We start from the raw sequence: 13,660 nt of genomic DNA, 5'->3' as shown, positions 1-13,660 counted from the left end.
TGAGAGCAGAGTTTAGAAACTTTAAGGCCCTGATCATGAGAGTGTTGCCTGAAACTTCACAAGATCAGTTCAATATCCCTCTGACCCAGCCACGACCCTCCCCGTCACCCGCTGTCCCTCAGCAGCCCACATCAGTCCAACCTGTTGGTATCGGAGGGGGTATTTTTCGAAGAGTATAGCACAGCGGAATTAAAACTCAGAGAGCGGAAAGCGTGTTCGATCACAATTAAAATTAATTTGGTCCTTTTAGTAAAAATAATTTTCTTTCAGAAAATTAATCAAACAGTTGATATACGTAAAATAATATGAGTGTAGGGAATAGAAAAATCATACAGATATTTTTTTATTGGTTTGATTCAACAGAATCTACGTCCAGTCGTTAATCACTATAAATAGTGATTAACAGTTCCTCTAAAAATGGTTTAACAGATTACAATCAAATGAACATGAATAAAACGAAAAGAACCACTCTACCAACTTGAAGAGAACCGCTCCGGCAATCGACCAACGATTCGCAAGCTTCTCCTTTCACAAGACCAGGCAGAGTACCTTGCTAACTTGAAGAGAGTCTGCTCCGACTATCGACACACGATACGCGAGCCTCTCCTTTCACAAGACCAAGCAAGGGAACAATGAACAAAAAGCTCTCTAAGAGCGTTCCTTTGGCACACAGTGTTCTAAGCTTTCTCAGTTCAAAAAATGTTACCTTCTGATTTCTCCAAATCAAATTATATAGCCAAGTACACTTAATGCCAAAGGTCAGCTCCCAACTGCCATGAATAATCGATTATTGTAAGTGATAATCGATTATTCAAGTATGACTTGTGATAATCGATTATTGCTTAACCATAATCGATTATACTAGTAAAAATTACAATGTTTAACATTTTCCTACTACATTCAAAATCTACAAGTTGCTTTTTTTAAATAATTTCCTACTACATCCAAAATCTATAAGTTGCAGCATCATCAAAACACATCTTCAGGTTTTACCAATACTCCTTATTGGTAACACAACCCTCATCAGTCCAACCCACACTAGTCCAGCCATCTATAGAGGAGCAGGATGATGAAGATCATTCTGATGATAACAATGTACATTATTAGTTTTATTTTGTTATTAGTTGTTATAGAAACATTTGGATATTATAACATTTGGAGTTTAGATCATTTGGATGTTAGATCAATTGGATGATTTGGTGGTTAGAACATCATTATGTTACATTGTTTTATGTTTTATTTATAAATACATGTTCTGTGGATGATTGGATGATTCAGATGTTATATTGTTTTTCTGATCAATGATTGCATGATTGAGATGCACATTATGCAGGTCAATATGTGGGTGGAAAATGTTATGCAGGTCTGTTTGTGTTGTGAAGAATTTATACAGGTTTGTTTGGTTTCATAAGAAATACAATTGTGCCTTAGATCTTCCTCGAACTTACCGAAGGCTTATGCCCTTCGGTAATTACCCACGCTAGGTAATTACCGAAGGCTTTCGCCCTTCGGTACCGAAGGGAGGAAGCCCTCGGTAAATGTTAGCGACAAGGGATTTACCGAGGGCACTTTGGCCGTCGATAAGCCGTCTGTAATTACCTTGTACCGACGGTTTTGGGCTGTTTCCGAGGGCTTCTGACCTTCGGTAATGCCCTTCTTTTTCGTAGTGGCCATATGACAGTTATTTGGGTCTTCCTCGCATCCATATTCATACGAAAAGATGAAGGAGGACATCAGAAAAGAGATGACACAAGAGATCACAAAGAAGGTTCGAGAAGAGTTGTATCATGAAGTTGCTCGAATGGTTGCGCGCCAGCTCCAGCAGCGTTATGAGGATTATGGCAAATGTCCTCCTCCATCTATTGTACCGGAACATGTTGTGCCCCTTACAGGTAAACTTAATAATCATTTTTGTTTATTAATTTACTTTTTGTATAACTTAACATTTAATTTGACAGGTAGAAGCGGCAAAGGAAGTTGCTCAACTGCCGGTGCCCCAGGGGACGACATGGACGAAACTCGTCCATGTCACTTATATATTCTCTCTGATATCGGGACCATGCTAGTGGCTCGTGGCATAGTCTATGAGACAACCACTTAGTACATGGTGTACAACTAGCAGAAGATGAGGTCAAGGTCACGGCGGATGAAGTTGTCATACCAGATGTCGTTCTTCCCGTGCCTATAGATGAGTTTTTGACTGTGGAAGAGGCATTTAACTCCTTCGTCGCCTAGCCTAGACATTTGGTTGGTGATGTATCTGAATCCCTGGTAAATACTCCTACTATATACTTCTCAATTTTAATATTTACTTCTTATTTATGTCATACATAACCATTTTTTCATGTAACAGCAGACAGATCAAGAGGGAAGTCCTACACTGAAGAAGCCTTATTTATCTGAGGATGACCTTCTTGGTAAGTTAGATGAGCTTGCTAACATGATTTCAAATGCGCCGATGATTGTACAATGGGATTCTACTACATTTGGAGGAGAAGCTCAAATCCCATTGTACTTGCATCAACAAGATGTTAGGGAGCTTGCGTCGAGGAGGGAAGAAATTAATATTACACTCATTCAGTTGTGGATGATGTAAGTTTATGAGAACTTTTTTTTATATAATTCTTTCTTATCAAGTTACTTATATCACATCATTTCATTCATTTCAGGTATATGTTTGATATCAGTAACAAGAAGGGGTTCAATAATGTATATGGGTTCATTGACCACTCTATGACTCATTAAAGAAATAAATTTGATGATATCCAAACATACATCACCACCTGCTTTGCAATGGGGAAGGAGATATATTTTCTCCCTTATATACTTGGGTAAGTGAAGTTTCTTAAATTTAAAGTTTCATTTATTAATTTTGCTATATGACAATTAAGTTATTACCAATTTTAGGCATCATTGACAACTACTTGTGATCTCTATACCGGAGAGCACTACTATCTGGTTTTGTTCATTGCACAAGTCTCCTCTCAACCCTCTGATGAGTCAATATTTTATTGATTTCACTTAGCTTATTGTACCAAATTTAATCAAGGAATTGTGCTTAAATGTCCATTATTTTCCCATTTTTACTAAATGTGCTTAAATTGACCAGAAATTCTTATTTTAATTAATTTGAATTATCTGAGCTAATTATTTGTATTAGTAATTGCAGAAAAAAAATACTGGATAATATTTTGGGACTGGAAAAGAGAAACTTTTCATAAATTACATTTTAAATTAAAATGAGAAAGAAAGGTGAAAAATTATTTTCATTGTGCACACGAAAATTGCTCATGGCAAACGTCCAACAAGGTTCACATTGATAAGTGCCAAGAATTGCATATCCTAAGCACTTATTTTAATCTCCTTTGATGCATTATGGAGTAAAATCTCATGAAAAGTTGTATAATATGTATATATTGTTGATTTTGTATCAGTTTGAGTATTTTTGTGTGTTTACTTTGCAACAGAATAAGGATTGGAAAGAACTGGCGAGCACAAGACGCAGATGACGCAGAGGACGTTCGCTCAGCGAGAACGGACGCTCGCCCAGCGAGAACGAATGTTCGCCCAACGAACGGACGCTCGTCCAGCGAGACCAGCAAGTGGACGCTCGCCCAGCGAGAGGACGCACGCTCGCCCAGCGAGGATGCTCGTCCAGCGAGCTGCGGACGCTCGTCCAGCAAGCGCTCACCTGTGATCAGCAAGTAGACGCTCGCCCAGCGAGAGGACGCTCGTCGACCAGCGAGGACGCTCGTCCAGCGAGTAGTGGACGCTCATCCAGCGAGGGCGCAAAAGTGGACGCTCGCTCAGCGCGCAGTGGACTCGTGTCAATACTAGATTTTTGTGAGGTTTCTAACTTGTTTCGACTTGTTGTTGTATATAGAACTAACTCTTTTGTTGTAAATAGATTTTCCCTTTTGTTTGGGCTAATTTGTGGCTTTAGCCTAGTTGTGTCTAAGTGTATGTAGGGAGATGTTCATACAAGGAGGACTGCAGCCTCAAAAGCATCATGATGACACAAGGAGACAACTATGTTGAGCATCACACGCTGCCCCAAATTCTTTCTCCCTTGCAGATGCTCCAAGTGCTAAGTAAGATGAAGAAAGGGAAAAGAAAAAGAGAAAGACTAGTCACCACCACCCTGTGATGGAGAGGATTGAGTGTTTGAAGATGTCAAGGTAGTGGAAGGGCTAAAAAGAAGAATTCAAGCTATGAGAGTTGATTTGGTGGCTAGAAAGAGATTCAAGAAGAGTTGGTGAGTGGAGCACACCAACAACAACATCTGCACTTCATTGAGTAATCCGCCAAGCTCATGACGTTAAACAAGCGCTTTTGGGAGGCAACCTAATTTTCTTACCCTTTTTACTTGTGTTTGTGTTGTTTTAGTATCATGTGCTTGTTTGTGTTTCAATTTCAATAATTGACTTGTGTTATGCATGTTTGTATATTTTTCTGCATGTTTGTGATTTTTGAGTTGTAATGTTGTTTTGTGGTTTGTTTAGGTGTATTATGTTATTGTTAGCTTGGTTGGTGTGTAAGTGCATTGAAATTAAGGTGCTCACTAGAAGAGTTCACTAAAGTTAAAACTAAATCATCTGGGCGGGATTTAGGCTAAAGATTGGGGTACCCACTGCTAAAATCTGATTTGGTGCCCCCAATACTGGTGTTGCACATTCATGTACTTTTGTCTTTGTTTGTTTTGACTTTCATTGTCTAGTTTCTTTGCTTTATTTTTCATATTTCTTTTAGTATGTTTTATGGATTCTTCTCTTCGGTTGTTGATTATGGGATACTAATTTTGCTTTGAGCTTTCTTGTTACAGGATAAGATCTTCCTTAGGAATTACAGGTTTCAAAACCACCATTAATCAATCTTTGAGCCAAGTGTGAGCTGAGAACCTTGTGACTTGAAGATTTTGATGCTCATGTAGCATGGCCTAGGGGCCAGGCCCCTACTGATGGGGGAGGTGGAGCAGTTGCGGAGTATAAGCAACTGATGGAGGAAGATGTTTCAGATGAAAGTGAAGCTAGTGTCTTACACTACTGGAGCTGCAAAGAGTCCATTTTGATTGGTTTTTCGTTTTAATTTCAAGTTTTATCTGCTTTTAGCTTTTGTTTTTGATTTCTTTTTGACTTGCCTTGTGGATAGTTCTTGTGCAATTGGTCTGGTGATTTGAGTGAATCATTTGTTATGCTTGAATTGAATACAAATCTGTTGTGCTTGCTCTTTATCCATGAGAATTGTTTTGAAAATCTGATTGAGATTATGCAGTTGAGCTTGTTGAACAGAGATTATGGTTGCTTGTATCTGTTGAGATAGATGCTTGTTTTTAATTGTGATTGATATTCTTGGCATGGTGTTTATCAAATTTTGGAACCCTGAGTAAACCTGTGAGATGTTGTGCCTCAGAGTTTATTGCTGAATGCTATTACTTTGGAATCACAGTTGATTTTGCATGAGTTTCTCTATTTGAACTAGTTGCTTGCATGTTATAAATGATCAAGGCCATCTTGTTCTTCTACCTCTTCTACATTTTGAGCCTAAAAAGCCAATGCATAACCTTTGAACCTGAAGAAAACTTTCTCATTCCTGAAACATTAAGCTTATTGAAAAATCATTAACCTCCTTACCTTGAGTTGAGATGAACCTATTTGTTAGGTTGAGGAGTATGGTTTAAGTTTGGGGGAGTTCTTGTCATAAGGGAGCATTGAGAAAATAAGTTGAGTTAAAAAGAAAGAAAAAGAAGAAAGAAGAAGAAAAACAAAAACTTGAATTCAATGAAAAAGAGTTGGGAAATAGGTTGAGAAGTGGTTTATTCAATGATTGGAGCAAAAGAGATTATGTTATATCATGAATTAAATTGTTGGTCTCTTGGCTTAAGGTACTTTGTTGTCCAGAAAAACCAAATTTTCTTCTGAGCCCAGCCACAATACAAGCCTCAAAAAGTCCTTGTGATGTAACTTGCTTGTGAATGTGTTTGATATTGTTGAAATGAAATGCAAAGTTGATTTGTGTAACACCGTGATAGTTGAGAGTATGACAAACATCCTTATACACCAATATGCTTGAGTGAAACACTTTCCTTGGTGAGGATTGGTTCCATGCATTCAATGAAAACATCTTGTCATTTTTGTTGATCTATAAATTGCATCTATCTTGTGATTTTGAATTGTTAGCACCATGATTGAAGTGAAGCTTGCTAAGACTGTATTGTCTCTTGAATGTGATATATAAGTTGAGCAAGCATGATTGATTTTATTTATTTTGATTAAAATTGTATTTTGAGTTGCTAGACCATTGTAGTTGAATTGTTCTTTAGACTAATTTATCTCTTGCTTTTCATGAGGACATGAAAAAGTTCAAGTTTGGGGGTGTGATAAGTTCCAAGAATTGCATATCCTAAGCACTTATTTTAATCTCCTTTGATGCATTATGGAGTAAAATCTCATGAAAAGTTGTATAATATGTATATATTGTTGATTTTGTATCAGTTTGAGTATTTTTGTGTGTTTACTTTGCAACAGAATAAGGATTGGAAAGAACTGGCGAGCACAAGACGCAGATGACGCAGAGGACGTTCGCTCAGCGAGAACGGACGCTCGCCCAGCGAGAACGAACGTTCGCCCAGCGAACGGATGCTCGTCCAGCGAGACCAGCAAGTGGACGCTCGCCCAGCGAGAGGACGCACGCTCGCCCAGCGAGGACGCTCGTCCAGCGAGCGCTCACCCGTGATCAGCAAGTAGACGCTCGCCCAGCGAGAGGACGCTCGTCGACCAGCGAGGACGCTCGTCCAGCGAGCAGTGGACGCTCGTCCAGCGAGGGCGCAAAAGTGGACGCTCGCTCAGCGCGCAGTGGACGCTCGCCCAGCGAGCGCGCATGCCCAGCGAAAAATGACGCTCGCCCAGCGAGCTTGCACCAGTCGCCCAGCGACCCGACTCTGTTCGCGCAGCGAAAAATCACTTACGACTTATCTCTTTAAGAACGCGAACCAGAGGCAGAGAAGGCAGTTTTTGGAGGGGGGAAACCCTCCCAAAGCTCAAGGACGAAGGTGTGGAGGCGCGACTTCACTGCAGGAGCTCATGGATGCCGCTTTGGGCATGTGGAAGCATCTCTTCTCTCCTCCTTGGGTCTTCTTCTTCTCCCATCCACCATGTTTGTAAGCTTGAGGTTCTTCCATGGAAATGGAGAACCAGTTTCATTTTGTTAAGAATTGATGTAATTACTGAATTCTTGTGTATTTGAAGAATGATTTGATTATATGTATGCCTGCTCTGTTAATTTCTAGTATTCTTATTTCCGAGATTAAAGCATGCATGTGATGGACACGTTCATGTCATGGACTAATTTTGGGTTTCATGGGTTATGGAGACTTAAGATGGAACCAGAACTGAAATAGGAGTCCTAGTGATTATTGGTTCTAGAGATGGAAGATGATCGCTTGTTGTCTTAAGATCCTAGTTCTTAATGCGGTTTCACCTGTTAGATTATCCAAGACATTGGGATTTGATAAGGAAAACCTAAACTTTTTCACCTAAGAGATTAGGGGTAAAGTGTTTTAGTGGATTGACATTAGTAATTAATAGAGAGGAGATGAAACTATTTATGCACAAGAGTGAAAGTGGTGAAATCTAATCTGAGCAAAACCGATCCATATCATTTCGGAACTTTTTCCATATCTCAGTGTTTTCATTACCAGAGTCCAAATTTGTAATTATGTATGAATTTATGTTTCTGTGCCTGTTTTGTAAATTGATGTTCTGTTCTTGAGTCTGGATGAGTTGTTAATCGCACAATTCTTTAGTATTACGAGTCTCTTGGGAAAACGATACTTGAACTTACCATTTTATATTACTTGAAGCAATTCGGTACACTTGCCGAAATAATCGCCTAACACACATAGAAAAGATTTTTTTTTAAAAACATTTTTTTGTTGGAATGCACAGACGTGATGCTTATTTTTATTTAGTTAAGTGGAGTAAAGAACACATGGAGTTGGTGGCTTGGCATGGAAAGCAAAGTGCTGAATTAAGGGAAGTGGTGTCACGGACCCATTCAATTGCTCAAATATCATAACTGGAAAATAAAAAGCACGCCCCATTCATTTTGTCATCACATGTTTTGGAAGAAAAGAGAAGGGGCCACGTTGAAAGCTCATGTCCACAATCTCCCAAAGTGCTGAATTTTATTGCAGAGAATTTTGCTGTTAACGCACTACAGCTTGGACTTGGGCAGCCACCACTGAGAAGACTTCTTCATTTTTCTTCATTGGCTCACGCAGGGAAGCAGCTGGATGAGAAGGGTGTCTCGGCTTTGGAGCATCCAACCGCCACTCTCTCGAATGATGCATGAACGGGAGCGTGGAGATGAAGGGAAGATTGGTGTGTCACGGCTGAAAGACGAGGATCCACCACAGAGGAGCCAGCAGCCACACCCACAGCAGTAGAAGCTCATGGTGACAGCGAAGAGGTGCAGCAGGGCCCAGCAAGCAGCTTCACGTTCCAACTTCCATCTCCTCCACGACCCACAACAGTCGACGTCCACCATGGCAGTAGAGAATGAAGATGCAACGACCACCTTGAGAGTGAAGCCACGGTCCAGCTGAGATGGAAAAGAAGGAAGCATTGTGAAACATGAGAAGATGCAGCAACGTGTTGGAGCAGCTGCAACGCATGGTCCAGCAAGAAGAGTAACACTTGGGAATGTCACGGCCTGGGAGAGAAGCAGAGAACACGCCCTTGGAAAAGAAGCCACCGAGAAGGAGAGGATGTCTCGGCCTTGCAAGATGATCCACGTTCCAGAAGCTTGGTCTAGTAAAGCTCACGGTATTTTCACACGGAGGCAACCTCTACACACGTTAATGCTCATCCAGGGAACACAACGTCAAAGCACACATGAAGAATGAAGTTGGAGAGGAAGAACCCAGCAAGCACAACAGAGAAAGTTGGAATGTGTTGTTGTCCAAACCACGGGTCCAGGAGAGTAGCTGCATGGTGATGGATGGAAGTATGAGAAGTGTTCACGGGAAGAGAATGGAATAGTGAAAGGAGCCCACATGAAAGGAATTTACGTGATTTAGGCTGGAAAGAAGAGTGCTTGGATGGAATGTCCACAAAAAGTGATTGAAGAAGAAGTCAAGTTGGCAAAAGAAGAGGCTCACGGGTTCAGAGAATTGGCAATAAAAAGAGAGCAGGAGGCAGATATTGAGTATCAGATTTTAGATTAGATTTTAGGAGTAGGAATTAGGAGTTACGTTCTGGCTGGGTTTTCTTCTCCCCTCTTGGGGAGGTTTGTGTTTCTTTAATTTCAAGTTTCAAGTTGAATGTTAATGTTAATCGTAATCTCCATTCTGCATTTTCCAATCAATCTTGTTGAATTTTACTTTCATCTGCGCATTAAAATTTGTTTATAGTTTCGTTTTCTCGTTTAGATTTTGGATGCAATTACTTTAATTTTCTGTTCTGTTGTGAATTTCAGCTTTGCATTTTAATTCTGTCAAAATTTCGTTTCCAATTTATGTTTTCAAAAAGTTAAATTCCATTTTTACCGTTTTCCCAAATTTACCGTTTTTCTGTATTTTCTTCATTGCTGTCATTAACGTTTTCTGCACTTTTGTTTTTAATTTATTTAATTTTACTGCAACCAAAACTTTCACAAACCCCCCCACTTCGTGTTAAATCTGAGACTGAACCACCAAAAATTGGTCCTTGAGAGACGACCTAGGAGTCACTTCCTAGTTATACTACATAATTTTTGCAATTAAATTTGATCGGCCGCGACAGCCGTATCAAATTTTGGCGCCGTTGCCGGGGACCAATGACGGTTTGGTTTTAGATTCTTGTTGGGTAAATTTTTGTTCTTTTAATATGTGTGTTTTGTGTGTTTTGTCTTTTGTATTTTTGTAGGCGACAACGACACCTTCAGCAAATTTTGGCGGCGTTGTCACTTCAGTTCCAGGTTTTTTGTTTCAGATTTTTACTGTGTTAATATATATTGTGTATATATGTGTTTAATTGCGCTATGTTCTGTATTTAGTTGTTATAAAAAAAAAATATTGTTATGTCTTGTTTGTGCCTGTAGCATGTTTAATTGTGTTGCGTTTTATTTTTTGTTGTGATGTGATATTCTATTTTCTGTATGTGTGTCGCATGTGTTTTATCTGTTAAATAAAAAAAATTAAACAAAAAAAAAATTATTATGTTCTGTCTTTTGTGTGCGTGTAACATGTATAAATGTGTTGTGATTTATTTCTTTTGTAATTTTTAGTATTTAGTTTTTATTTGTTTTCTTTTTATTTTTCAATGTCTACCTATTTTGATTATGTAAATAGTGCTTATTCTGCAAATGTCTCCAATTATGATTCTCCTTCTGCTTGGTACTCTAATTGTAATTCTGCTGATTTCTATGATGAGAACAATATGTCTCATCCTCAAACTTCTGAGAGCTCCCTTTGGGAGCCGGTTCCACCTACTGAGGATGGTGATCATTTAATTCTCACCACTGGACTGATAAATTTGTTGCCCCATTTTCATGGAGTTGCGAATGAATGCCCACATACGCATTTGGAGAAGTTCTATGGAATTTGTTGTTATATGAAACCTCCAAATGTCCCGGATGATCACATTTTCTTGAGGGCATTTCCGCATTCATTACAAGGAGCAACTAAGGATTGGCTGTATTGTCTTCCTCTAGGACTCATTACCAGATGGGAAGATCTTGAGGAAAAATTTCTGAGCAAATTTCCCCCTGTGCAAGATGGATACAACAACGGTCCTGGATGGAATGACCCTAACTTGGGATGGTACAATACTACACAACATCAATATCAAGAACCACCATTCGAGAGTCCTTTCATGCCTCCACCAGTCCAGCAATATCATAGTCAACAGTATAATGCTTCTGCCCAAACAACTCCTCAACCTTCAACTTCTGAACCTACATTGAAGGAGTTATTGGAGCAGATGACCATGCAGAATCTCAAGTTCAAGCAAGAGAGCATGAAGATCCAGCAGGAAACTCAAGCTGCCATGCAGAATTTGAGTGATCAGATCGGGCAGATGGCCACTCTTGCACCTGAGGAGAATGCTGAAGATTTTGAGGGCCAGGCAAGAATAAGCAGTAGTTCTGAACCAGGTAGACCACCTTCATCTTCCCACACTCTAGCAATCTTCAAGGAAGAGGAGGTAAGCATACCACAATTTGATTATTCTGTTGATTGTGATGATGATCGGTATGCTAATGACTATATTGTTGCTGAGTCTGATTTTAATTTTTCCTCTGTGCATGATGAGAACCGCTTTTTACTATCACATTTGAATGTTTATTCTCCATGCATTTAACATGAATCTGAGTCTATGATTAATATTGCATGTAATTTAGAAATTGATTCATGTTATGAGGATTTATCTGAGGTTCAGCCTATTACACTAGGATTGGGTGTTATACCCCTGCATGAAATTTCTGCAGTGCCACATTGCACTAACCATGTTGCAGGAGGTACGTATAAATTTGATCAACATACACCCACAGTGGAAGACAAAGGTGCCAGTACATACAGCAGTTCGAAGATCAAAAGGCACCTACTGAATCTGCTCAGAAACAATATTTGTTGTTTAGATTCGGCGGTGGAGGACATTTCACTGCTTGATCAGATCTGGAGGATGAAGCAGTTCGTCCTCAACACTTTCATGCTGGATCCTGAAAAGGAGAACATCTCCCTACAAATCCAAAATTGGCAACTACCACCATGACCAGGGAAGTTTTCTTTTTCTTTCTTCCCCGTTTTCATATTTTTAGTGCACTTGTCCTTTATTTGTTTACTGTTTTAATTGATGATTTTATGCTTAGAACACATTTAGGACATTGTAGTTTAAGTGTGGTCTGGGGAAGATTCTGCATTTTGTTTTTCTTTTAAGTTTGTTTTTCCTTTTCTTCTTAGTTTTCGAATTGTTATCCTTAAAAACAAAAATCAAAAATTTAAAAAAAAAATAATTTGTTTTGCGTAGTCCATGATTATTTTTTTTTTCTCGGCCCTCAGTTTCTTACAAATAATTCATTGTAAATTTTGTTTATTATTTTTACTTCAAATCTCAATTTTTTTTCTTTTTCTTCTTGAAGTCAATTTTCCTTATTTTCTTTCGTTGTATATATAAATTTCTTTATTGTTCCATATAGATATTTGATTTAAAATTTTTTTTAGACTGAAAAAAAAAATAGTCATAAGAGCAGAATTTGCAGTAATGGACAGAGGAATATAGTTTGAGCAGAGAAACTATCTGAGTGCATTTATTGAAATAACCAAGTACGCGAAAAACATTCTGTCTTACACGGTTAATAATAATAAAAATAAAATACATAAAAACATAATAAAGATGTTCGGGGTTCGATCATTTCTGATCGTTAATATTACAAACCAAATAAAAAAAAAACATAAAAAAAATTAAAAACATAAAAACATAAGTGTCCATATTATTGTCCTTATTCTGGCCACACTCGGCCAACAAAAACAACTAAAACATAAAAAAAAAAATACAAAAACTTTAAAAATGAAAGTGGTTACTGGGTGGCGGTCTTAAGGTAAGCTCCGTCGAGGGAGCTCTGGTGCGGAATGCAGGGGGCATAGGTGGCGGGATTTGTCGTTCATCTCTGTCGTCGTCGATGATGATCGGAATGGGGAACAGATCCAGCAGCCTCGGTGCCCTCATTACTACCCAATCATATTCTTTCAACAAAAAAATTGTGTGTTAATAATAGAAGAGGAAAGGAAAAAAATTCAATAAAAATAGAGATATGATCAGGTTCTTACCGTACATATATCGCGGCAGCAAAGAAAAGATGGTGCTAGTGGGGTCTATCTCCGCTTGCAGGCGCCTGACCCGATTGCCGTGGTTGTTGAACCAGCAGTGCACGTTATATTCGCTGCATCTCCGAAAGCCCTTAGTCGAGACGCAATCTCGACGACTTGAGCTCTACTTGGATGTGTGACCCCATAGTTGTATATGTTGGTCATCATCTTGATCTGATCATCGGTAGGACGCCACCGCTGACTGATGTATCTCTCTGATTCCATCTCACTCATCCTTCCTCTCGAAGTATTCTAAAACATAAAAAAAAAAAAAAAATAAAAAGAACAAAAACGAAAAAAAAAAGCATAAAAAAATATATTAGCTTCTTAGTTCAGTGTTTTCTTTATTTGTTCTTGTTTCCTTTTAGATTTATTTTGTCTTGTCAGTCTTTGATGTTTCTGTGTCTGGTCTCAGATCTGTTTCACGGTCCTTGCAAAAGGGTCCTAAACGGATCTATGTCCAGTTGTCCTTGTCCATGTTGTTCATGTAAATTAAGATTTTGTGTTTATTTAGTTTTAAGTGGGGTACGTGGCGTTGTTCTACCCGATTGTCTCTGCCATACCTTCAATCGAAGGGAGATTAACGTCTGGTTTCCAGCCTATATACCCCTTAAGTTTAAGACAGTTGTGTTTTATGTGTTTAAGTGTTTTAAGTTTCAAAAAAAATGAAAAAAAAATTGAAAAGGGGAAGAAAGAAGCAGGACAGAGAAGAAAAATAAAGGAAAGTAGAAATTGGAAAATAATCGACAGAAGAAAAAAAATGATGAAATGAAAGACTGGAAAGCTGGAAAGCAGGAAAGCAAGAAGGTAATAATAGCA

This window comes from Vigna angularis, chromosome 2, assembly GCF_016808095.1.
Source record: "Vigna angularis cultivar LongXiaoDou No.4 chromosome 2, ASM1680809v1, whole genome shotgun sequence".
Taxonomy (NCBI): Eukaryota; Viridiplantae; Streptophyta; class Magnoliopsida; order Fabales; family Fabaceae; genus Vigna; species Vigna angularis.
This window is presented reverse-complemented; position numbering follows the sequence as displayed.